Source organism: Triticum urartu, chromosome 6A (assembly GCF_056163025.1).
Source record: "Triticum urartu cultivar PI428250 chromosome 6A, HENAU_Tu73, whole genome shotgun sequence".
NCBI classification, from domain to species: Eukaryota; Viridiplantae; Streptophyta; class Magnoliopsida; order Poales; family Poaceae; genus Triticum; species Triticum urartu.
Window position 1 is genome coordinate 514350320 of NC_141878.1, and position 25593 is coordinate 514375912.

Sequence of the window (25593 nt, forward strand, 5' to 3'; positions counted from 1 at the left end):
TTGATTTGGATCACGTAATCACTTAGAGGATTAGAGGGATGTCTATCTAAGTGGGAGTTCTTTAAGTAATATGATTAATTGAACTTAAATTTATCATGAACTTAGTCCTGGTAGTATTTTGCAAATTATGTTGTAGATCAATAGCTCGCATTGTTACTTCCCTGTGTTTATTTTGATATGTTCCTAGAGAAAATTGTGTTGAAAGATGTTAGTAGCAATGATGCGGATTGGATCCGTGATCTGAGGTTTTTCCTCATTGCTGCACAGAAGAATTATGTCCTTGATGCACCGCTAGGTGACGGACCTATTACAGGAGCAGATGCAGATGTTATGAACGTTTGGCTAGCTCAATATGATGACTACTTGATAGTTTAGTGCACCATGCTTAATAGCTTAGAATCGGGACTTCAAAGACGTTTTGAACGTCATGGACCATATGAGATGTTCCAGGAGTTGAAGTTAATATTTTCAAGCAAATACCCGAGTTGAGAGATATGAAGTCTCCAACAAGTTCTATAGCCAAAAGATGGAGGAGAATCGCTCAACTAGTGAGCATGTGCTCAGATTGTCTGAGTACTACAATCGCTTGAATCAAGTGGGAGTTAATCTTCCAGATAAGATAGTGATTGACAGAATTCTCTAGTCACCATCACCAAGTTAGTAGAACTTTGTGATGAACTATAGTATGCAAGGGATGACGAAAATGACTCCCGAGCTTTTCATGATGATGAAATCGATGAAGGTAGAAATCAAGAAAGAGCATCAAGTGTTGATGGTAGACAAGACCACTAGTTTCAATAAAAGGGCAAAGGGAAGAAGGGGAACTTCAAGAAGAACGGCAAGCAAGTTGCTGCTCAAGTGAAGAAGCCCAAGTCTGGTCCTAAGCCTGAGACTAAGTGTTTCTACTGCAAAGGGACTGGTCACTGGAAGCGGAACTACCCCAAGTGATTGGCAGATAAGAAGGATGGCAAAGTGAACATAAGTATATTTGATATACATGTTATTGATGTGTATTTTACTAGTGTTTATAGAAACCCCTCAGTATTTGATACTAGTTCAGTTGCTAAGATTAGTAACTTGAAACGGGAGTTGCAGAATAAACAGAGACTAGTTAAGGGTGAAGTGATGATGTGTGTTGGAAGTGGTTCCAAGATTTCTATGATCATCACCGCAGACTCCCTATACTTTCGAGATTAGTGTTGAACCTAAATAAGTGTTATTTGGTGTTTGTGTTGAGCATGAATATGATTTGATCATGTTTATTGCAATACGGTTATTCATTTAAGTTAGAGAACAATTGTTGTTCTGTTTACATGAACAAAACCTTCTATGGTCATACACCCAATGAAAATAGTTCGTTGGATCTCGATCGTAGTGATACACATAATCATAATATTGAAACCAAAAGATGCAAAGTTAATAATGATAGTGCAACTTATTTGTAGCACTGCCGTTTAGGTCATATTGGTGTAAAGCGCATGAAGAAACTCCATGCTGATGGGATTTTGGAATCACTTGATTATGAATCACTTGATTCTTGCGAACCATGCCTCATGGGCAAGATGACTAAGACTCCGTTCTCTGGAGCGAGCAACTGACTTATTGGAAATAATACATACTGATGTATGCGGTCCGATGAGTGTTAAGGCTCACGGCAAGTATCGTTATTTTCTGAACTTCACAGATGATTTGAGCAGATATGGGTATATCTACTTGATGAAACATAAGTCTGAAACATTTGAAAAGTTCAAAGAATTTCAGAGTGAAGTGGAAAATCATCGTGACAAGAAAATAAAGTTTCTACGATCTGATCGCGGAGACAAATATTTGAGTTACGAGTTTGGTCTTCAATTAAAACAATGTGGAATAGTTTCACAAACTCATGCCACATGGAACACCACAGCATAATGGTGTGTCCGAACGTCATAACCGTACTTTATTGGATATAGTGCAATCTATGATGTCTCTTACCGATCTACCACTATCGTTTTGGGGTTATGCATTAGAGACAGCTGCATTCACGTTAAAAGGGCACCATCTAAATCTGTTGAGACGACACCGTATGAACTATGGTTTGGCAAGAAACCAAAGTTGTCGTTTCTTAAAGTTTGGGGTTGCAATGCTTATGTGAAAAAGTTTCATCCTGATAAGCTCAAACCCAAATCGGAAAGGTGTGTCTTCATAGGAAACCCAAAAAGTTACTGTTGGGTACACCTTCTATCACAGATCCAAAGGCAAGACATTCGTTGCTAAGAATGGATCATTTCTAGAGAAGGAGGTTCTCTCGAAAGAAGTGAATGGGAGGAAAGTAGAACTTGATAAGGTAATTGTACCTTCTCCCTTATCGGAAAGTAGTTCATCACAGAAATCTGTTCCTGTGACTACTACACCAATTAGTGAGGAAGCTAATGATGATGATCATGTAACTTCAGATCAAGTTACTACCGAATCTCGTAGGTAAACCAGAGTGAGATCCGCACCAGAGTGGTACGGTAATCCTATTCTGGAAGTCATGTTACTAGACCATGACGAACTTGCGAACTATGAGGAAGCGATGATGAGCCCAGATTCCGCAAAATGGCTTGAGACCATGAAATCCGAGATAGGATCCATGTATGAGAACAAAGTATGGACTTTGGTTGACTTGCCCGTTGTTCAGCAAGCCATTGAAATTAAATGTATCTTCAAGAGGAAGACGGACGCTGATAGTAGTGTTACTATCTACAAAGCTAGACTTGTCGAAAAAGGTTTTTGACAAAGTTCAAGGTGTTGACTACGATGAAATTTTCTCACTCGTAGCGATGCTTAAGTCTGTCCAAATCATGTTAGCAATTGCCGCATTTTTATGAAATCTGGCAAATGGATAAACAAAACTACATTCCTTAATGGATTTAAAGAATAGTTGTATATGATGCAACCAGAAGGTTTTGTCAATCCTAAAGGTGCTAACAAAATATGCAAGCTCCAGCGATCCATCTATGGACTGGTGCAAGCATCTCGGAGTTGGAATATACGCTTTGATAAGTTGATCAAAGCATATAGTTTTATACAGACTTGCGGTGTAGCCTGTATTTACAAGAAAGTGAGTGGGAGCACTACAGCATTTCTGATAAGGATATATGTATGACATATTGTTAATCGGAAATAATGTAGAATTATTCTACAAAGCATAAAGGAGTGTTTGAAAGGATTTTTTCAAAGAAAACCTCGGTGAAGCTGCTTACATATTGAGCATCAAGATCTATAGAGATAGATCAAGATGCTTGATAAGTTTTTTCAATGAGTACATACCTTGACAAGATTTTGAAATAGTTCAAAATAGAACAGTCAAAGAAAGAATTCTTGCCTGTGTTACAAGGTGTGAAGTTGAGTAAGACTCAAAGCCCGACCACGGCAGAAAATAGAATGAGAATGAAAGTCATTCCCTATGCCTTGGCCATAGGTTCTATAAAGTATGCCATGCTGTGTACCAGACCTATTGTATACCCTACACTAATTTTGGCAAGGGAGTACAATAGTGATCTAGGAGTAGATCACTGGACAGCGGTCAAAATTATCCTTAGTGGAATAAGGATATGTTTCTCGATTATGGAGGTGACAAAAGGTTCGTCGTAAAAGGGTTACGTCGATACAAGTTTTGGCACTGATCCGGATGACTCTTAGTCTTCATCTGGATACATATTGAAAGTGGGAGCAATTAGCTAAAGTAGCTCCGTGCAGAGCATTGTAGACATAGAAATTTGCAAAATACTTACGGATCTGAATATGGCAGACCCGTTGACTAAACTTCTCTCACAAGCAAAACATGATCACACCTTAGTACTCTTTGGGTGTTAATCACATAGCGATGTGAACTAGATTACTAACTCTAGTAAACCCTTTGGGTGTTGGTCACATATCGATGTGGACTATGGGTGTTAATCACATGGTGATGTGAACTATTGCTATTAAATCACATGGCGATGTGAACTAGATTATTGACTCTAGTGCAAGTGGGAGACTGAAGGAAATATGCCCTAGAGGCAATAATAAAAGTTATTATTTCCTTATATCATGATAAAAGTTTATTATTCATGCTAGAATTGTATTAACCGGAAACATAATGCATGTGTGAATACATAGACAAACAGAGTGTCACTAGTATGCCTCTACTTGACTAGCTCGTTAATCAAAGATGGTTATGTTTCCTAACCATGGACAAAGAGTTGTTATTTGATTAACGGGATCACATCATTAGTTGAATGATCTGATTGACATGACCCATTCCATTAGCTTAGCACCCGATCGTTTAGTATGTTGCTATTGCTTTCTTCATGACTTATACATGTTCCTATGACTATGAGATTATGCAACTCCTGTTTGCCAGAGGAACACTTTGTGTGCTACCAAACGTCACAATGTAACTGGGTGATTATAAAGGAGCTCTACAGGTGTCTCCAAAGGTACATGTTGGGTTGGCGTATTTCGAGATTAGGATTTGTCACTCCGATTGTCGGAGAGGTATCTCTGGGCCCTGTCGGTAATGCACATCACTTAAGCCTTGCAAGCATTGCGACTAATGAGTTAGTTGCGGGATGATGTATTACAGAATGAGTAAAGAGACTTGCCGGTAACGAGATTGAACTAGGTATAGGTTACCGACGATCAAATCTCGGGCAAGTAACATACCGATGACAAAGGGAACAACGTATGTTGTTATGCGGTCTGACCGATAAAAGTTCTTCGCAGAATATGTAGGAGCCAATATGAGCATCCAGGTTCCGCTATTGGTTATTGACCGGAGACGTGTCTCGGTCATGTCTACATTGTTCTCGAACCCGTAGGGTCCGCACGCTTAAGGTTACGATGACAGTTATATTATGAGTTTATGCATTTTGATGTACCGAAGGTTGTTCGGAGTCCCGGATGTGATCACGGACATGACGAGGAGTCTCAAAATGGTCGAGACATAAAGATTGATATATTGGAAGCCTATCTTTGGATATCAGAAGTGTTCCGGGTGAAATCGGGATTTTACCGGAGTACCGGGAGGTTACTGGAACCCCCCGGGAGGTATATGGGCCTTGGTGGGCCTTAGTGGAAGAGAGGAGAGGTGGCCAGAGATGGGCCGCGCGCCCCTCCCCCCTTGGTCCGATTTGGACAAGGAGAGGGGGCCGGCCCCCCTACCTCCTCTCTCTCCTCTTTCCCCCCTCCACGAATCCTATTCCAACTAGGAAAGGGGGGAGTCCTACTCCCAGAAGGAGTAGGACTCCTCCTGGCGCGCCACACGTTGGCCGGCCGGCCCCCCTCCCTTGAACCTTTATATACGGAGGCAGGGGCACCCCTAGAGACACAAGTTGATCCACGTGATCATATTCTTAGCCGTGTGCGGTGCCCCCTTCCACCATAGTCCTCGATAATATTGTAGCGGTGCTTAGGCGAAGCCCTGCGACGGTAGTACATCAAGATCGTCACCATGCCGTCGTGCTGACGGAACTCTTCCCCGACACTTTGCTGGATCGGAGTCCGGGGATCATCATCGAGCTGAACGTGTGCTAGAACTCGGAGGTGCCGTAGTTTCGGTGCTTGATCGGTCGGGCCGTGGAGACGTACGACTACATCAACCAAACGCTTCCGTTGTCGATCTACAAGGGTACGTAGATCATACTCTCCCCTCTCGTTGCTATGCATCACCATGATCTTGCGTGAGCGTAGGAAATTTTTGAAATTACTACGAAACCCAACAATATTAGCCACCGATGAAGGATTTTTGTACAACACTCCTAATATCAATGCCCCGCAAAGAATGCTTATGATACCATTACCCCGCAAAAAATGCTTCTAATATCGTTGGACACAAATAGTGCTATGCTACCCCTAAACCTATCCAACATTGGTTCATGGAAATCTTTGTTGCCTCTGTAGTGAAGCAAGAATGTTGTACTACGAATTCACCATTTTCATTATAGTGCGATATTTTTGGGGCATCACTAAGCAACGTCAACAAATATGTGAAGAGATACTCGCGACCAGGTGGATATTTCTATGATTTAAATTGCACACACCTACAGTACACTTACAAATTCCTTTCACGATTATGTTTTTGCACAACACATCTTTTCATGTTGTTTCTCATGCGGCAGTGTGGAAGATTTCAAAGAGTTTATTGATGTCACCATGTCTGGCAGTCGGTCGTGGGAGGAGGAGGGGGAACAGTCTTAGCTATTGGGTTCATAAAGTAATTATGTATTTTAAAAAGTACATTGTATATTAAAAAATGTAATAATAATAATAATAATAATAATAATAATAATCTTTCCCTAATATAATAATAAAGCACAGATTGACTCCGTGGGTTCACCGTCACAATAAGCTTTCTTCTCATGTCATAATACGCTTTTACGATTTGTATAGATAAAATCGTAATATAAACGAGGTGGTACTAATTTTATGGAATTTTCATCCATCGTCTAAGAAAATTTAGTCTGAAGGCCGCTACGCGCACAACAGGCTGGGCCTCGACCTGAAGTTCCGCATGCTACCTGGGCCACATCGTCAAGATGGAAAAACGATTCCTAATGGCCGGCTCCTGCCACTGTCAGGGTGGAAAAAGAATGAAAATTAATCCAATCCAATTGTGAATCAAACTCCCAACCTCGCCTTCCATCTATGGGGAAGTAGCCAGCCGCACGGTACTATGATAGCATGAGATTCGATTTTTATTAGTCCCATATATCGCTTCTTTAAATAAAGTCAGCCAAGAAAGACCCGATAAATCCCACTCAAAAAGAAAGAAAAGATAACATAGAGGAAAGGAGGGGACAATCCAGACGCGGCGGGTGGCGGGATTCAACGGTCGGCGGGGTGCTCGTGCTGCCGGCCACGAACACACCACATAGAGGCAGGCAGGAAGGGGCCGGGGCGGTGATCGAGGTAGACTATGTCGGCGGCGGCTGCACATCGGGACTGGAGATCGGGAGGGTGCGGTGGCTTGTGTTGATGGGGACGATAGATCCAGAGTGGAGGCCAGCTCCAGACGCGGCGGATGGCGGGGTTCGTCGGTCGGCGGGGTGCTGGACGCTGGTGCTGCTAGCGGCAAACAGAACACAGAGCAGAGGAACTCAGGTACCAAGAGCACAGTCCGCCACCAGCTTCTCTCTTTCCATGTCGCGGACAGCCGCAAACTTTGCGGTTGGGCACGTACTGAGGACTGGAGGAGCGCACGCACGCTGCGGTCATTTAGGACCCCACACCGACACGTTGCTGGGACACTTGCGGAGCTGGCCGGCAAAGGCGCAGTACTGTGCGAGCATAGCCGTGCGGCCCTTCTCGATGGCGGTGGAGCCGGCGTCGGCGAAGGCGTACATGGTGGCCATCTGAATCTGGTAGTGGTATGTGATCCTGTTGAGGATGGACAAAGGATGTACTGACGCCTGACAAGACATCGATGACCAGTGTTGTATACGGGTCTAACTCCATGCAATCAAGTTGAATCATTGAATCGGTGACGAAGAGTTTGCTTGGTAGCTGCTATGGATTCTCCCGATCAGAGAGAGTAGGCTGGTAGTACGAGTTACTCTGTATTTTCATTGGATGCAGCATACGCGGGATGTTGCGACGCCCAGCGGACAATGCGGGGTGTCCGCTTGAACCCGTTTGTGATGATGCAGTCAGCCCAGAGGCAACTTTGCGGGTTTTTGTTTGACGGCGGAGCTGCGGGATGACCCGTCCATCTTGCAACCTGACGCAAGGGCGCGACAGGCGCTGCTGGTCGGCGGTGCGGGATGCGGGAGGAGCTGTGGCATGCGGTCGCTGCGCTGCGGAGACATGGAGGTGGATTGGATTGGATCTTCCCTGACAAAGACAATCTTCATGGTACATGATGAAGACGGCAGCTATAGCTACATGAGCGCGACCCAAAAAAAAAATGTAGATGTACATTTTTTTTGCGGGAACAAAAAATGTAGATGTACATGTACGCACAGGACGCTCTTGCTCTTAATGAAAAAACTAACTACACACATGAGTCTTTGTTTTGCCACAAAGATAATCCTATTTCGGGTACAATGACCAACCAAGATCATGTAAAAAATAGACTTTGTGTCGGAAAATTAAGTAAACTCACAATGACAAAATAAATTTTCAATATCTCTAAGAAAAAAATGAATTTGAGGTACCCTAAAATAATTATTAGCCTCCTTAGATTTCCTCAGTTTAAAATTGTACCAGCATAATAAGGTTTGAAAATGCAGATATTTTGTTGGAAATGTCATCAATGAGATTTTGTATAGTAAAAACTCTCTTATTTTGTGCACAAAGACTACAACTAACATGCTAAAAAATCGACACTAGGAGTAGATACTCTATAGCTATAAATCTATGTATGAAATAATGCGTGTCTTAGTAACTATTTTTGGCACTATTAAAGTTGAATTGTAAATTAAGCTTTCACTGCTTATGCTATTATTGAAATGATGGGCATGTACCCGTGAAGTGTCTTAAACAATTATTATTACGCCAAGAATTTTATTTCTCCCGTTGCAACGCACGGGCATGTTGCAGTACAGCTCAAGGCAGATCGTAGATTACATGGCTAAGCAGCCCACCTGTGTTTTGTAATTGTTTGTTGTGTTATTTAAATTAAATTGGTTTATGTATTCTGCTGGAGTAGTCACATGTCATACTAATTTCAGAAGAACAATTTCTAATTTAATAGTTAATGTATTGTTGGTCTAAAATGAAAATCCCAAACAAAAACAGAGTCACAATATTTATGCGATGAATAATGAAAGTTTCAAATGCTAAATTTAAACTAAGATTTTTGGAATAAACTATTGTCTCTAAAGCTTGTCTCATGTACGCCATCAACTAAATGTATTATATTAGCATGAATAATTGTTAAGTGTAACCGGTGGTCAGTTTAATTTGATTTTGAATAAACAAGGTGGGCTATACATTATATGATCTCAGTAGCTTGATTTGAACCCCATTGCAACGCACGAGCCCTTTTGCTAGTCTATCCCTAATAATAAAGTACGGATTGACTCCGTGGCCCTTTTGCTAGTCTATCCGTAATAATAAAGCACGGATTGACTCCGTGGGTTCACCGTCACAATACGCTTCTTCCCATGAATTTACGCTTTCAGTTTTTTTCACCTAGATTATTTTCTACATCGGAGGTGGTACTATTTTTACCTGCGTATTGATGTTCTCCTGATCAATAAGGCCTCTATAAATATATTTGCGATCAAAAAGGCCAGTCAGCGATTCATGTACGACCCGATCAACAATGGGATTCATTGAGCTTTTATATTCAACCTGCATATAAATACGCCGCTGGTTGAAACCGTGGGCGTCGGTAGATCGAGATTGAAATAGATCGACATCGAGAGAATAGAAGGGGGTGACCTAGGATTTGAGATTGAAATAGATTGAGATCGAGATAATAGAAGGGGTGACCTAGGATTGGGAGACAGTAGTCAGGCGGCAGCGGCGACGACGGCTGAGAGTCGGAAACACAGTTAGGCACCTCTTCTAATCTCTCTTCTCTGCCGAGATCGGCGACAGTAGCATGCCAGCATCACATTGACGATGCCATGCCACCATGGTCCAAACAACTAGGAACCCACACCATGACTTCAATGGCAAGAAGAGCAAGCGATTGTTGTAGCCGTACTGGAGGCTCCCTCGGCGACCGCCGGGACGAGCTCAAGTTGCAGCCGTCAAGGTCGCGATTCGAGCTAGCCATGCACCCATGCATGTTCGACGATGACAACGATGAGGGGCACTGAGGCGAGGAGGCGGCGGCCGGCACGAGCTTCCGGAGGATGGTGTGGAGTCGGACTATGAGGACGGTGGCGACAAGGACTATCTCCGGCTGGGTCTCGGTGTAATGGCACCACCCGCCTCTGTTAGGGTACGTTCCACTCGTCCCGAACGCGAAAAAAATCAGAAGCGCAAAAACTCCAGCAGCAGCCTGCGGGTCTCGTCGCTCGTCTGGAGAAGCTCGAGAGCCGCCAAGGAGTCTGCCAATCCGTCCCTGATCCAGGTCCGCGTCTGGCATCATTAGCTCCTCGAACGTGATCAGCTGGCCCAGCCTCGCCATGGAGCGCACGGGCTTGGCAGCGGAGATGATGTTGTTGTCGTTGCGGTCGAAGGCATGTAGTCCACGGATGACCTCGAGCAACTGCGCCTGCTTGTCGAGGCGTGGAGCGTGAGGCGTGAGCACCGGCATAATGACGGGCGCCAGCTCGGCCGTCCGCTAACATCTGCATCGATGGCCAGCAGCAGAGGGACTGGCCGCCCGACGGCTGCAAGCTTTAGGCCAGAGCAGGGCATGCAGCTCGAGGCTTATTGACGCCTGTCATATCATCATCCAATCCTGGCAGCCCTTCGCCTACCTCTGCCCTGCATTCTTATCCGGCCAAGAGCTGCTATACATTCAAAAAAGTTCCTTGTCGTACACCCTTCCAAATTTGAATATATCTCGGGTCAGTTCTAGATGTCCACGAGTTTGTAGTCTGCAAGTTTTTTATACTATTAAAAAACAATTTCAGTGATGAAAGGCAGCAGCTTATTAATCCCACTCTTCTACCGATAATGCCTTTTATCACTGATGCACGTGTCTTCAATTATGATAGGCCATAGCTGGAGCGGTCTTGCCATTTGAACATCCGTATAGTGAAACAAAAGCAGTACGCACATATGCCTCTACATGCTGATCTGCATCATTAGCTTGAATGCATAGCCATCTTGCATATTCTTTGACCTCCATGATATCTCTGCTTAATTAATTTAGCAGATCAAGTTTATGCAAGATGATGGCATCATTTGTGTAGGTACCTGTTGACTGCCTCTATTTCACAAATATGAGGATTTCCCCTCAAAAGCATCTAGCAGTCTTATTCTTAAGAAAGGACCAAGCCTATTATTTTGATTTTAAGTTGTCCGACTCATTATATAGTACTTAAAATTGCACATTGAATTTCGAACATGACTTCATTTTCTTCGGAAAAATTGAAACTTTTGCTACTGGAATTTGCCATGCTAGGAGAGATACTAAACAATTGTATATTTAATGATCGATATATTAAAGCCATAATGCATAATTAGTACGTAAGCAAATAACAGTAGAACTATATATCTTACAATACTATATTTTAATTGTACTCATGCATAAATATCAATGGAGACATGTCCTTCTTTATGTCCTATGTTTCAGCATGACTAGAGCTAGCTTGAGAAGAGAAGTTAGTGCACGTCCCTTAACTCCATTGCATGGTAATTGCTTCACTTTAATATTTTCTTCAGTTTATAAATTTTCATGAGATGAAATACGAGGTTATCTTTTACGAATATACATGAGTAGTAGATGTTATGGACAAGGCAAGTGTAAAAACTTGGTCACTCCTAAACATTTAAACCTTGCATTAACACATTATTTGTTAAAGGAAAGAATTAACACATGTAGTTCGATTAAAAAAAGATTGTAAAATTGTAGGGAGGATTAAAATTTTACAATTTGATTCTATTTTTGAGAGTAAATAATAATAATATGAGTAACAAGACACTAATTCAAGTGTATAATAGTTAAATCCAATTGGCTGCTCATTTAATGTTTGATTCTTTCCCTAGGAAAAACATTAATAACATTCATATAATTTCTTAAGGGTTTTTAATCATGCACGGATCCTAGACCATAAGGATATTTTTTAAATAATCTCAAAGAGATTTTGTTAGCTAGCCAAAACAGTTACATATTTGTTTATGCAAAATTTGATGGTATGTCTATGAATTAGCTATGTCCTATTTATTGTTAATGTTAGGAAGACATGTGGATAAACACATGCTATTCATTTCTAGCAACTTCGCTTTGATTTATAGTGAAGCACCGGCATTGTCTCACACACCATGACTATTGTCGGTGATGGTGGAAAGGGGATAAGAGATGACATGCCTGGGACACCATGTTGAAACCAGGACATTGATCTGTGGGGCTTTTGAGCCATGGTTATTAGTATAGAGTCAAACAATTTTTTCTCCCCCGTTGCAACGCACGGGCATTTTTGCTAGTCTATCCCTAATAATAAAACACGGATTGACTCCGTGGGTTCACCGTCGTAATACGCTTCTTCCCATGAATTTACGCTTTTAGTTTTTTTTCTTTAACACGTACATAAACTTCACGTCCATCATACGGACTGTTCGTCACGTTTTGTTTTGGAGAGTTTCAAACGTTTGGTCGTCCGCCCCACTCCCGCACGCGTAGGACTCTTACCAAAGCAGATTCGTCTAAACAAATTTGATTCCTCTACAACTCAGAGCGGAGCAGGGAATCGATCTATTTCTACCATCCAAACAAGCCGCGTTCAAAAGTTTCCACGTGATAAACCTGGAAGCTGCGCCCAAGGAGGTTCTACTGCCGCATCGGAGATGGCCTAAAGCATCCTGGTTCTTGGTGTGAACTTGGTGTTGTCCTTCACCCGGCCTATCCTACTCCCCTACCTGGCGATTGGAGCAAGGGGCGAATATGGGCCGGACGGCCGGTGGTTGCATGCGAGTGGTCTGTCACCTACCCGGGCTAGCGGCTGGGGGTGGTTATCATGTAAGCCAGAGTGCGGCGGCGTAGAAGCCACATGGGCCCAACAAGTAGCTCGTCAGCCGATGGCTACAGGCCCGTTGGACCCCCGCGATAACGTTGTGCTCAGTACCAACACTGAACTGAACTTCAATTTGTTGTTGCGTTTGATGTGGCGTTGTTATTACAGGTTGTCCGGCCGTCCGGCAAGATGATATGGGTTCGGCAAGAACATCAGAGGCAATCGATGGTAGTTGGGAAATTACACATGGCATTTTGAATCGCAACATTGATTTTATTTTCTTTCTTTTTTTCTGACAGAAAGTAGCAGTTGTTCAGCTGTTGTATTGAGATTTGAGATTCAAAGGCTACAAAGGGCTCATGGAGTAGAGGGAAAATAATAAAAATGCCCAATTGTGCATATTGCACTTCGGTTGTACAGGATCAACACCAGACTACTCATGAAGCGCCTGCAACAGAAGGCCAAAATCTACATGCAGCTTGTTCTTTTGTTTAGGACACAAGATACTTGAACATTTGTTCTAATTTCATTAATATTAAGTCATATTTCATTCCAAATTATTTACAAATGCCTTACACGTTCCTCCAAGAATCATTTGTAGTTTGTAAATAATAAGTCATATTTCAGGTCGTATTATCTGGATATTTGATATGCTTTCCTTGATGTGATCTTTGTTTCTGTTTGCACATGCTGGGTGTGGATTACATCGATACATTGGCAATAATATGAAGTGAACTGGATCTAGCATTTGTTATTGGACGCCAACTGCATGGGCCGGGACACAGGGTAATATTTTTTCCAGGACTTCAAATGCTTCGATAGGTTATGTAGTGTGTTATTTTTCAGATTTTTCACAGGGTTATTCTTAGTGTACGTTATACGCTGTTTTTGAGTGAATGATTTATCACATGTTTCTTGTGAGATGCAGACTGAAACTAAAATTGCAGACATGCTTTCTCTCTTTTCACAACACATATCCAATACAGATTAAATTAAGCTTGTATTTAGTTCATATGGAACTTCCTTAACTCGACAAACTATTGTTTATGGTGATTGTCATTTACGACGTAGCGAAATGTGAGCTTTATGAGGCGGACATGGTCGAGGTGACAATATGGTATCCAAGGTGAGATCCCCACTTCATTCAAGCCCCTCCTCTCGCTATATGGCATGCAGATGGACTTAATTTGTAGCTGTGGAGTGGTCGGCAGAAGTAGCGTATTGTGGCCGGGGATTCGGTTCTTAAATTAAAGGTGTATTTGTTATGTTAAAAAATTTTCCGGGTAGTGATTTCTTGCTTCTAATTATAGTCAATTCTTATGACGGATGGTGTATGGACTAGAAGCACGGAGTAGCTCACCGAGGGCTTCTATCGCATCCAACCCGACCCTTGCACTGGCATAGTTGGTGGCCGAGCTCATCATCTTAAAATTGATCATGTTCGGACGCACTCTCATTAGGTGAACACTGCGACCACCGTCGGCGAGAACGAGAAAAAGGATAAGCGACACTGTGAGGGGCTTGGGTCATGCTTATTGGTAAGGGCATGCGATTTGTTTTCTTCCATTGCAACGCATGGACACTTTTACTAGTAATAATAATAATAATAATAATAATAATAATAATAATAATAATAATAATAATAATAATAAAGCATGGATTGAGTCTCCGGGTTCACCGTCGCGGCATTTTTACACCAAGGTGCCCGTGGTTTTTAGGAATTAAACCCGCCGTCCGTATATTTTAGTGAATAATTGAAGAAACGTTTTGTTTAAAAAAACCTACATCTGTATGTATTCAACCGGCGGTTCCTCTGTTTCATCTTATCCAGATTCCCCCTCCTCGTGGCGCTCCGCCCCGCCCCGCCCACCTCCTGCTACGCCCCTCGCGCCGCCGGCCGCCTCCTGCCTCGCTCCGCCCCTCACCACGCGCCGCCGGCCTTCTCCTGCCTCCTAATCCCATCTCCTCCTTACCCGCGGCTTTCTTCGCCGTTCACCGCTCCCCTCCACCTACTGGTCGCGACCTCGTGGGAGGCAGAGGATGGGAAGGTGAGGCGCTGGCGTCCGGCTCCAGGAGCTCGAGAGGGCCGATCTGCGCGTCCGCGACCTCGCGGGAGGCATGGCTTGGCGTGCTGCGCTCGATACGAGCGGGATCGAGTAAGGGGATTGGAGGGTGGCGCCGGCGGGATCGCGGACGGGGATGGAGTGGGCGGGTGCCGCCAAGATCGAGGTCGGGGATGGAGAGGGCGGTCGGCGAGCTGGCGGCTGAGGATGGAAGAGGCGGCGCTAATTCGCTGCTACCCGCACCGCACCACGTCCCTAGCTTCCTCCTCTCTGATCGAACCGAGTCCGTTTTACAAAGGGATCCGGCGACTAGAGGGGGAGCTGCCACCGGTGATGCTGCCGGAGAAGCTGGCGAGGTTCCTCCAGAAGTGCGCCTAAGGAGTTCCAGGACGAGCCCCAGTACGGCGGCGACTGGTGGTACCTTCGCGGCCGGGTTTCATACGGTGAGCTGCCTGCTGCTACTACCATATTATAGTACTGCCCGACTACGTGAGGGTTTCAGTTTATCTATAAATGGCACAAGCTGTTCATTCAGCCGGCACTATAAGTTGTTGCTTCTACCAAATCACAAGATCAGTTTATCTATGCTCATGGAATTTCGTGTGTAGGGTTACAATTACAAACTCCGTTGATTATTCACGCTCTGGTCGATGCTCTGTCGGCAGCCCACTGACCAGGCAACTCTGCCGTTGAGGACCGTGTGGACCGCAGGAGGATCCCTGATGCTTTGTTGCTCCTGTGATCTTCAATTTGATGTGTGGCTGTCTACAAACGTACAGTAGCTTCATTCAAATTCTTTTTAGGAATTGTTAGAAGAATTTCTTTGTAGAGCTGAGAGAAAAGATGCGTAGACAATAGAATTATTTTCAGGTTTGCAATAATTCGTTCTATTTGCTTGCAAACAAATTGCACAAGCCGTTCATTTGTTGGATGATGTTTGCATGTATTTCTAGCAAGTTATAAAAACTGATGGAAGATGCTTCGTGTATTCTTTTGTGTGTCTACCAGAACAGGCATGATGGGAGGGCGATGCTCCGTTGATTGCTTTTCTTAATATTACAGAGGGAGCATCGAAGTGGCGATTGGTACTTTCCCTTTCAGCGGCTGTCGTGGTATTTCTCATGGGGGGCTTGCGAGTCGACAGATGCCACAAGGGCTTAGTGTGTGGGTAAGACTGCTACTGATAGGCCCGGGAGCGGGTATGCGAGTAGCACGCGGTGGTTTACCCAGCTTCGGAGCTCTCCGGAGAGATAATACTCCTACTGCTGCATGTCTGAGTGTATCTGACATATCTAGTATAGAGTTGCTCCTAGAGCTGTATCTGGGATCAGTGCCATAGGCATCTGACTTGGTAAATGCATGTATGTGGTATGCTAGTGGCCGGCCATGTATGACCATGGCTTGCGGCCGTGAGTGTGCGTGAGTGTCCATCATCCTGGATGGATGGATGGATGCCCATATATATAGGCATGGCTAGCTTAGAGAGTAAGCTATGTAGGCATGGTGGGGTGTCATGCTTGTCCCCTGGGTCACTTCATAAATAGTGCCAGGGGACAAGTGACACTATACATGATGGCATTGAGGTACAGCTGTCTCGTCCGCGGTATGGCCGCCACGTCGGGGTCTTGTCGATGTCGCTTCGGGCTGCAGTCGGCAGCCGGCTGGTTGGCGTAGTTGGCAGCCGGCTGGCTGGCGCAGTCGGACTGAGGGGCTTTGCTAGCCCTGATGTCTTGAAATATCGTCTTGCCGTCCTCGGGGTACCCGTGGTCGATTACTCCGACAGTAGCCCCCAAGCCTCCGGGCAACTTGACAAAGTTGGGCGGAGGTTTTTTGGCGAGTGTTCATGGAAATTGTCAAGAAAAAAGACAAAGTTAGTCCATGCAGATATATCAAATGTTTGCTTTTAGCATTGCAAGTTTTATGCGGAGGGTGCCGACTCGGTTTCGTCCGAGCCCCCTTAATCTTTTTCGTGTTCCCTCCGCTTTTTGGCTTGTGCTCTTGCTTGCCGAACAGCCGTTCTGCGGTCTGTGGCTAAGAGTGGGCCGCGAAGTGGAGTGTACAGTACTCAGAGTCTAGGAGCAGATTCAACCGAGTAGATACTTGTAAAGGAAAACGGCCGGGTCGCCCGAACGTTTTTCTTCCCGGGCGTTTTTTGCATGGGTGGCCTCCAGTGTTCACTCTTGCTAGTCAGACAGCCGCTTTGCGGTCTGTGACTAAGAGTGGGCCTTTGGTACCGCGCATGGTACTAAGCCGTCTGCGGGAACTAACGTCTCAGGCCAAGCGGCCAGCCCCCGGGCCAACTCTGGCTGGCGCCGGGGCGAACAATGATGCTACTGTAATAAAATGCGGAGACAGCCCCCGAGCATCGCTCGTGGTTATCCATGCTTGCGTGGTGCAAAAAATATGCGGGTGAGGAGCTCACATTGATTTTCGTGTAGTCGCGGTCGTCGAAGACAGCCGACGCGACTCGGCGCTCGCAGAGCGCGTCGGCGCACCCGCTGGGTGAAGCCTTCGAGCCTCCGGGTGCTCGGAGGGGGGTCCCGGCCGGTCAGGCTCGATCGGCCAGGCGGCGAGGCGTCTTGCAGCGCCCCTTTTTTTCTGCCGGCTGCTGACAGCCGGACAAAACTCTTCTCTTGTCTGCAATCTTCGCGGGGGCGCGTCAGCGCACCCGCTGGGTGTAGCCCCCGAGATTCGGACCGACTTCTGAGCAGTCGGGCTGGATCTCCCGGCAACTACTTTGTCTTCTCTCTCGCGGGGGCGCGTCAGCGCACCCGCTGGGTGTAGCCCCCGAGATTCGGGCCGACTGCTGAGCAGTCGAGCCGGATCTTCCGGCAACTACTTTGTCTTCTCTCTAGCGGGGGCGCGTCAGCGCACCCGCTGGGTGTAGCCCCCGAGATTCGGGCCGACTGCTGAGCAGTCGGGCCGGATCTTCCGGCAACTACTTTGTCTTCTTTCTCGCGGGGGCGTGTCAGCGTACCCGCTGGGTGTAGCCCCCGAGATTCGGGCCGACTGCTGAGCAGTCGGGCCGGATCTTCCGGCAACTACTTTGTCTTCTTTCTCGCGGGGGCGCGTCAGCGCACCCGCTGGGTGTAGCCCCCGAGATTCGGGCTGACTGCTGAGCAGTCGGGCCGGATCTTCCGGCAACTACTTTGTCTTCTTCTTCCGGCCGGGTGGGCGGACCTCGACACAGCAGTCGGGCTCTTTGCAGCCGGACAAGCAGCCAGCGGTCGGACGCACACACACATTTTTTCTTTCTTGCCAATCGGCCGTGGGCATCCGGCCATCTCACCCGGTCACTCCTTTTTTTTTTCAACCAGCATGGGCAGCCGGTCTTCTTTCCACCGGCCCCATTTTTTTTCCAGTCGGCCACGGGCAGCCGAACAGCGGGAGCCGGCAGCCGGCCGGGCCAGGCAACGGGCGAGCAGGGAGCCGGCAGCCGGCCAGGTGGCGGGCGAGGCCGGCGGGCCGGGAGGCGGGGAAGCCGGCGGGCCGGCAGGACGACCCGGATGCGGAGCAGGTGGCCGGCGGGGCGACTCGGCGGTGGAGCAGCTGGCCACGGACGGGGCCGGCCCGGCAGGCGCGGAACGGGAGGCCGGGCGCAGCCGGCCACTGCGAGCCGGCGCGGGCCGCGTGGAGAAGGGCGTGGGAGCCGGCGACGGGGTGCGGCCAAGCAGCGCGCGGGAGGCGGCGATGCGGGCCGGAGCCGCAACGAGGCCGGGTTGCGGGCGTCGGAGGCCGGCAGGCCGGATGGCGGAAGTCGGCGCGGGCGAAACCGGCTGGCCGGGTTGCGGAAGCCGGCGCGCAGGACGGGCAGGAGGGTGCAGGCGGAGCCCGGCAGTGGGGAAGCAGCTGGCGCCGGGAGCCGGTGCAGCGGTTGGAGGGCCGGACCCGGCCTATGTGGGAGAAGCCGGCGCGGTGTGGTGTAGGCGGAGCTGGCAGGCATGACCCGGCCACGGGCGGAGGCAGAGACGGACGGGGTCATGACGACGGCGCAGGGAGTGGCGCGGAGGCGGCGGCTTGACGCGGTGCGAACGGCGGTCGATGCGCCTGAGACAGCGAGCGCGTGGGAGGCGGGCGGCCCGGCGCGGAGGCGGAGCAGCCGGCCAGGCGCAGGCGGCGCGGTGGAGACTGAGGCGCGGGCCGGTCGGGTGCGGGCAGAAGCCGGCGCGTGAGGGTGCGCGCGGCACGGAGCGGGGAGGTGGGCCGGCCGAAGGCGGACACACGAGGTGCACGGCGCGGGAGCCGGCCGGGAGCCACCACCGGCCGGAGGAGACGGCGCGAGCCGCTCGGCGCATGGCGCGGGAGCCGGCCCGGAGCCGAGGCCAGCTCGAGGAGATGGAGCGCGGCGCAGGAACCCAGGGACTGCAGCAACACGGTCGCGCAGACGCGCGTTGTGGAGCCGTCTGCGAGCGGGAGGCCGGGCCCCTGCGGGAGGCCGCAGGCAGAGGAGCCGGCAGGGGCGCGGGCCGGTGCCGACCGGGCGGGAGAAGGCACAACGTGGCCGGCGCGCCTGCGGGGCGGGCCCGAGGTCGAGGAAGATCCTCGCGGGGAGCTCGGCGGGGCCGGATGGCCGAGGGAGCTGGACCCGCCCAGGCACGAGGCAGCGCCACACACGGGGCAGCACGACAGCGGCCGGCGGGCCGGTGCTGCGGAGGCCGGCGCGCGGGGGCGGAGCCGGCGACGAGCGCGACGATGTGGAGGTCCGAGCCGGAGCCAGTGGTGGACGCGGCAGCGGCCGGTCGTGTGGGAGAAGCTGGACGGAAGTAGCTAAAGAATTCATGAAGCTGCCAGGCTGTGTGCTTGCTTGCTAGCTTTGCATATGCGTGCAACTGCAAGAGAGGCGGGCGGCAGCCAGGAGCTCGGAGCAGAGGACGGACGTGACGCTCGAAGCAAAGGACGGCCGGAGCTGCGGGCACACAACGGAGGTGCCGGGCCGGAGCTGGGCGATGCGGGAGCAGCGGCCGCAGCTGTGGAGGCTCAGGAGCGAGCGCTGGTTTGCTAGTGCACAACCATTGTCTGGCTTGTGTCTAACTATTATCTGGGCTATGAGTTTGGGAAGTGTACAAGGCATGTATGGTTATGGTTTGACCATATTTTGACTTGCATCTAGCTAGCTTATAAAGATGGCATATGGAGAAGTTAATGCGCGTTCCGGCTAGAGCAAGGCGTAGCACAGAGAGGAGCAAACGTGAGCGGCGTGTGGGTGGCCACGGCCGACCGAAACGAGGCCCCGCGCGCGGCACGCGCGCGGCGCGCGGACGGACGGTCGGTGTTGCGGTGGTGGTGAAGAAGATGGCGAAGCCGACGGCGAGGGCGCGCCGTCCCGCACGGCCGCTCCCGGGGCGAGTCGAAGTCGAGCCCCCGAGCGCTACCGGAGAGACGGCGCGACGCCGTGGCGGAGATGATGAAGATGGTCCCGTCCGGACTGCGAAACCAGCAGCAGCGCGGTAGCATAGTAGTAGTACCGCCCCACGGTGGGCGCCAATTGTCGTGGTATTTCTCACGGGGGGCTTGCGAGTCGACAGATGCCACAAGGGCTTAGTGTGTGGGTAAGACTGCTGCTGATAGGCCCGGGAGCGGGTATGCGAGTAGCACGCGGTGGTTTACCCAGCTTCGGAGCTCTCCGGAGAGATAATACTCCTACTGCTGCATGTCTGAGTGTATCTGACATATCTAGTACAGAGTTGTTCCTGGAGCTGTATCTGGGATCAGTGCCATAGGCATCTGACTTGGTAAATGCATGTATGTGGTATGCTAGTGGCCGGCCATGTATGACCATGGCTTGCGGCCGTGAGTGTGCGTGAGTGTCCATCATCCTGGATGGATGGATGCCCATATATATAGGCATGGCTAGCTTAGAGAGTAAGCTATGTAGGCATGGTGGGGTGTCATGCTTGTCCCCTGGGTCACTTTATAAATAGTGCCAGGGGACAAGTGACACTATACATGATGGCATCGAGGTACAGCCGTCTCGTCCGCGGTATGGCCGCCACGTCGGGGTCTTGTCGATGTCGCTTCGGGCTGCAGTCGGCAGCCGGCTGGCTGGCGCAGTCGGACTGAGGGGTTTTGCTAGCCCTGATGTCTTGAAATATCGTCTTGCCGTCCTCGGGGTACCCGTGGTCGATTACTCCGACAGCGGCCAAAGAAAAGCAACACTTTTTCATGTGATTTCAGATGAAACGACCAGAGTGTGTAAAATCTAAATCGCTACAAACAGGTCAAGGTTAGTTATGTTTCTCCTTTTGATATTCTCTAGATAATGTTATCAAGCAAGATCACCTTAGGACAATATAATCTACTATTTACTTTCTTTGTGTTTCAGTACGTTCGAACTATTTACATGTGTGCAAATGGGCAGACTTTGATTATGCGACTTGGTGCCTTACTTGTTCTGCCTAACTGTTGGATCCTAGCTCTTATGTTATCTACCTATAGCCAGTGCATGCTAAAAAATAAAAATAAAACCTATGGCCAGTGATATGTTTATGGCTGGATGTCTACTGCTTCTGTCAATGCCATAGTAGATTCGATCGAAACTGATATATCTAAACAACAATTGTTTCATTTCGATCAGATAACATTATTTTTTCTGAAAAATCACATCCTTTTATTCAAGTTTGTGGGTGTTTTCCCTGATCTGTTTGCAACTTGGCATGAGAGTCCGTTTATGCATATAGTTATTTTGGTCCAGAAATCGACCATGGATGATGCTTCTTATTTTCAAGAGACTAAGTTCTTCCGAGTCTCCGATAAAATAAATAAAGAGGGCTTTAATGAGATGATGCTTCTTATTTAATGTTGTTAGATCTCCTAAAATAGTTTGAAGGCGTGGGGCTTGCTGGTCAAGTAGGTTGCGCTGCTCCATCAGGATGTCCTCCCCCAGTGTAGTGTTAACTGATTAATCATGCACATCCATTAAAGCAAATATTCAGAAAAATGTTTAGTTCACTAATTAATCAATCGGTAAAGGACCAGTTGTTTAATCCTACTATCTAGACACTTCATCCATCCAATCCAGTAAGTTTAAATTGATTAATCCTGCACATTCTTAAATTATGAAGAGTAAAAAAAGATTTTGGTGTTGGAGGAGCAGCCAGCAAGTGCAGTTTGCAAACCAAATGCAGTTTCTATAGTGAACACTGATTTGCGACCTCAGCTCAGCCATATTGGACGGATTGATTACTTTGTGAAATAGGAGTTAGCCCATAATAGAAATGCCACTCCAATATTGGAGGAAGTGTTGATTGAGCTGAGAAATTTACTTGATGATGAAAGGAACGATTTGCTTCAAAATTTGCAGAATAACTTCTCCAAGCTCTCAGAAGAGAAACAATAATGTGACTCCCAGGTGCATCTCTGAGAGAAAAGCTGGAGATGCTTTGCCAGTCGCAAAACAAAGGGAAGTAATTGCTACGGACGCCAGCCAGGTGTTCATGCTATTTGATTCGTGTTTTCTGCTCTTAATAATGCTTCCGTTTTTCTTCTTTTAGAACCCTTCTTTTGTACTCTTACAAATAACAGATGAAAGGAGAAGGATGAAGAAGTCAAGCTATTGCAGAGATCAATTGAGGAGCTCAAAAGAACTTTAGTGTTCTCAAAAGTAGCTTTATTCAGTTTGAGTGAATTTTGTGGCCTAAGTGTTGTAGCTATTCATTTTGCCACGCATTCTGAATGTTAGCACACACCCATGTTGGTACAGAACTCCTATTGTTATGCCTGTTATGACAACTTTCCCAGATTTTCGTGCATAAACATACATATGTGGACTAAATTCTTTTGTTACTTGCTCAGTGAATACATATGTATGCTTTTTTTTTGCAGGTGAATACATATGTATGCTAATATAGTTATTGGTGTTATGATATTGGTTGAGTCAATTATACCATTTACAATATTCAATTAGGCTTTGAGTTTGTTATATGCAAAATGTTCACAACCTATTAACGTCTAAGTGATAACTGATAAAAAAAATTATGCATCGTACATTCATCCATCTATGGTAACTATGCAAGCATGCATGACTATCATTTGTTTTTCAAATATTCAATCATTTTTCTCAAGAATGGTCCTTATCTCGGATGAGATATATTGATGCATTCCTATATTTTCGTATACTTCTAATCCCTGAAAACACAAGAAAAATCCTAAAAGAAGTTACTTTTTGTAATTAAAATTGCTAGCAATGACCTTTTTGTTTTACGTTATTAAATATCTTATATGATCTGAACATCATGCACCTGCCTGGAAACACATATTAGCATTGACCAGTGAATTTTCACTAAGAAAAGAGAGCCCGATTCTCGGGGATATTTTTCTCCCGTTGCAATGCACGGACCCTTTTGCTAGTACAATGGTAAATTGTATAGGTGCACTAGTTCAGCGAAGAGATGGTGATATAAGTGGTATGTGGATGGTAGATAAAGGTTTTTTGTAATATGAAAATATAAAAACAGCAAGTTAACTAATGATAAAAGTGAGCACAAACGGTATTGCAATGCGTTGAAATAAGGCCTAGGGTTCATACTTTCACTAGTGCAAGTTCCCTCAACAATAATAACATAATTGGATCACATAACTATCCCTCAACATGCAACAAAGAGTCACTCCAAAGTCACTAATAGCGGAGAACAAACTGCTACCTCTTGAGCACTGCGTTGGTTTTCCCCGAAGAGGAAGGGATGATGCAGCAAAGTAGCGTAAGTATTTCCCTCAGTTTTTGAGAACCAAGGTATCAATCCAGTAGGAGGCTACACGCGAGTCCCTCGTACCTGCACAAAATAAATAAATCCTCGCAACCAACGCGAATAGGGGTTGTCAATCCCTACATGACCACTTACGAGAGTGAGATTTGATAGATATGATAAGATAATATTTTTGGTATTTTTGTGATAAAGATGCAAAGTAAAATAAAGGCAAAGTAAAGAGCAAAGGAAATAACTAAGTAGTAGGAGATTAATATGATAAAGATAGACCCGGGGGCCATAGGTTTTACTAGTGGCTTCTCTCGAGAGCATAGGTATTCTACGGTGGGTGAACAAATTACTGTTGAGCAATTGACAGAATTGAGCATAATTATGAGAATATCTAGGTATGATCATGTATATAGGGATCACATCCGAGACAAGTAGACCGACTCTTGCCTGCATCTACTACTATTACTCCACTCATCGACCGCTATCCAACATGCATCTAGTGTAGTAAGTTAAAAACAGAGTAACGCCTTAAGCAAGATGACATGATGTAGAGGGATAAACTCATGCAATATGATGAAAACCCCATCTTGTTATCCTCGATGGCAACAATACAATACGTGCCTTGCTGCCCCTACTGTCACTGGGAAAGGACACCGCAAGATTGAACCCAAAGCTAAGCACTTCTCCCATTGCAAGAAAGATCAATCTAGTAGGCCAAACCAAACTGATAATTCGAAGAGACTTGCAAAGATAACCAATCATACATAAAAGAATTCAGAGAAGATTCAAAATATTATTCATAGATAGACTTGATCATAAACCCATAATTCATCGGTCTCAACAAACACACCGCAAAAAGAAGATTACATCGAATAGTTCTCCACAAGAGAGGGGAGAACATTGTATTGAGATCCAAAAAGAGAGAAGAAGCCATCTAGCTAATAACTATGGACCCGTAGGTTTGAGGTAAACTACTCACACTTCATCGGAGGGGCTATGGTGTTGATGTAGAAGCCCTTCGTGATCGATGACCCCTCTGGCGGAGCTCCGGAACAGGCCTCAAGTTGGGATCTCGTGGATACAGAAAGTTGCGGCGGTGGAATTAGGTTTTTTGCTCCGTATCTGATCGTTTGGGGGTACGTAGGTATATATAGGAGGAAGGAGTACATCGGTGGAGCAATAGGGGGCCCATGAGGGTGGAGGGCGCGCCTTGGGGGGGGGGGGGGTAGGCGCGCCCCCTACCTCGTGGCCTCCTCTTTTGTGTCTTGACGTAGGGTCCAAGTCTCCTGGGTCTTGTTCGTTGAGAAAATCACGTTCCCGAAGGTTTCATTTTGTTTGGACTCCGTTTGATATTCCTTTTTTTCGAAACCCTAAATAGGCAAAAAGCAGCAATTCTGGGCTGGGCCTCCGGTTAATAGGTTAGTCCCAAAAATAATATAAAAGTGGAAAATAAAGCCCAATAATGTCCAAAACAATAGATAATATAGCATCGAGCAATAAAAAATTATAGATACATTGGAGACGATCAAGCATCCCCAAGCTTAATTCCTGCTCGTCCTCGAGTAGGTAAATGATAAAAACAGAATTTTTGATGCGGAGTGCTACTTGGCATAATTTTAATGTAATTCTTCTTAATTGTGGTATGAATATTCAGATCCGAAAGATTCAAGACAAAAGTTTAATATTGACATAAGAATAATAATACTTCAAGCATACTAACAAAGCAATTATGTCTTCTCAAAATAACATGGCCAAAGAAAGTTATCCCTACAAAATCATATAGTCTGGCTATGCTCCATCTTCACCACACAAAATATTTAAATTATGCACAACCCCGATGACAAGCCAAGCAATTGTTTCATACTTTTGGTGTTCTCTAACTTTTTCAATCTTCACGCAATACATGAGCGTCAGCCATGGATATAGCACTATAGGTGGAATAGAATGGTGGTTGTGGAGAAGACAAAAAGGGAGAAGATAGTCTTACATCAACTAGGCGTATCAACGGGCCATGGAGATGCCCATCAATAGATATCAATGTGAGTGAGTAGGGACTTCCATGTAATGGATGCACTAGAGCTATAGGTATACGCAAGCTCAAAAAGAAACTAAGTGGGTGTGCATCCAACTTGCTTGCTCATGAAGACCTAGGGCAATTTGAGGAAGCCCATCATTGGAATATACAAGTCAAGTTCTATAATGAAAAATTCCCACTAGTATACGAAAGTGACGAAATGAGAGACTCTCTACTATGAATGT

At 46.6% G+C, this 25593-nt stretch overlaps 1 long non-coding RNA gene across 4 annotated transcripts; it reads left to right on the plus strand.

Moving 5' to 3' along the window:
• The first annotated feature begins 14374 nt into the window (after positions 1–14374).
• On the plus strand, positions 14375–22467 carry LOC125514545 (uncharacterized). Of its 4 annotated transcripts, XR_015608686.1 has the most exons (3): positions 14375–15084; positions 15650–22068; positions 22163–22467. It is a non-coding gene; the product is annotated as an uncharacterized LOC125514545 (long non-coding RNA). The 4 variants fall into 4 exon arrangements; XR_015608684.1 differs by having other exon boundaries at positions 15650–22467; XR_015608685.1 differs by having other exon boundaries at positions 15655–22467.
• Positions 22468–25593: the final 3126 nt, after the last annotated feature.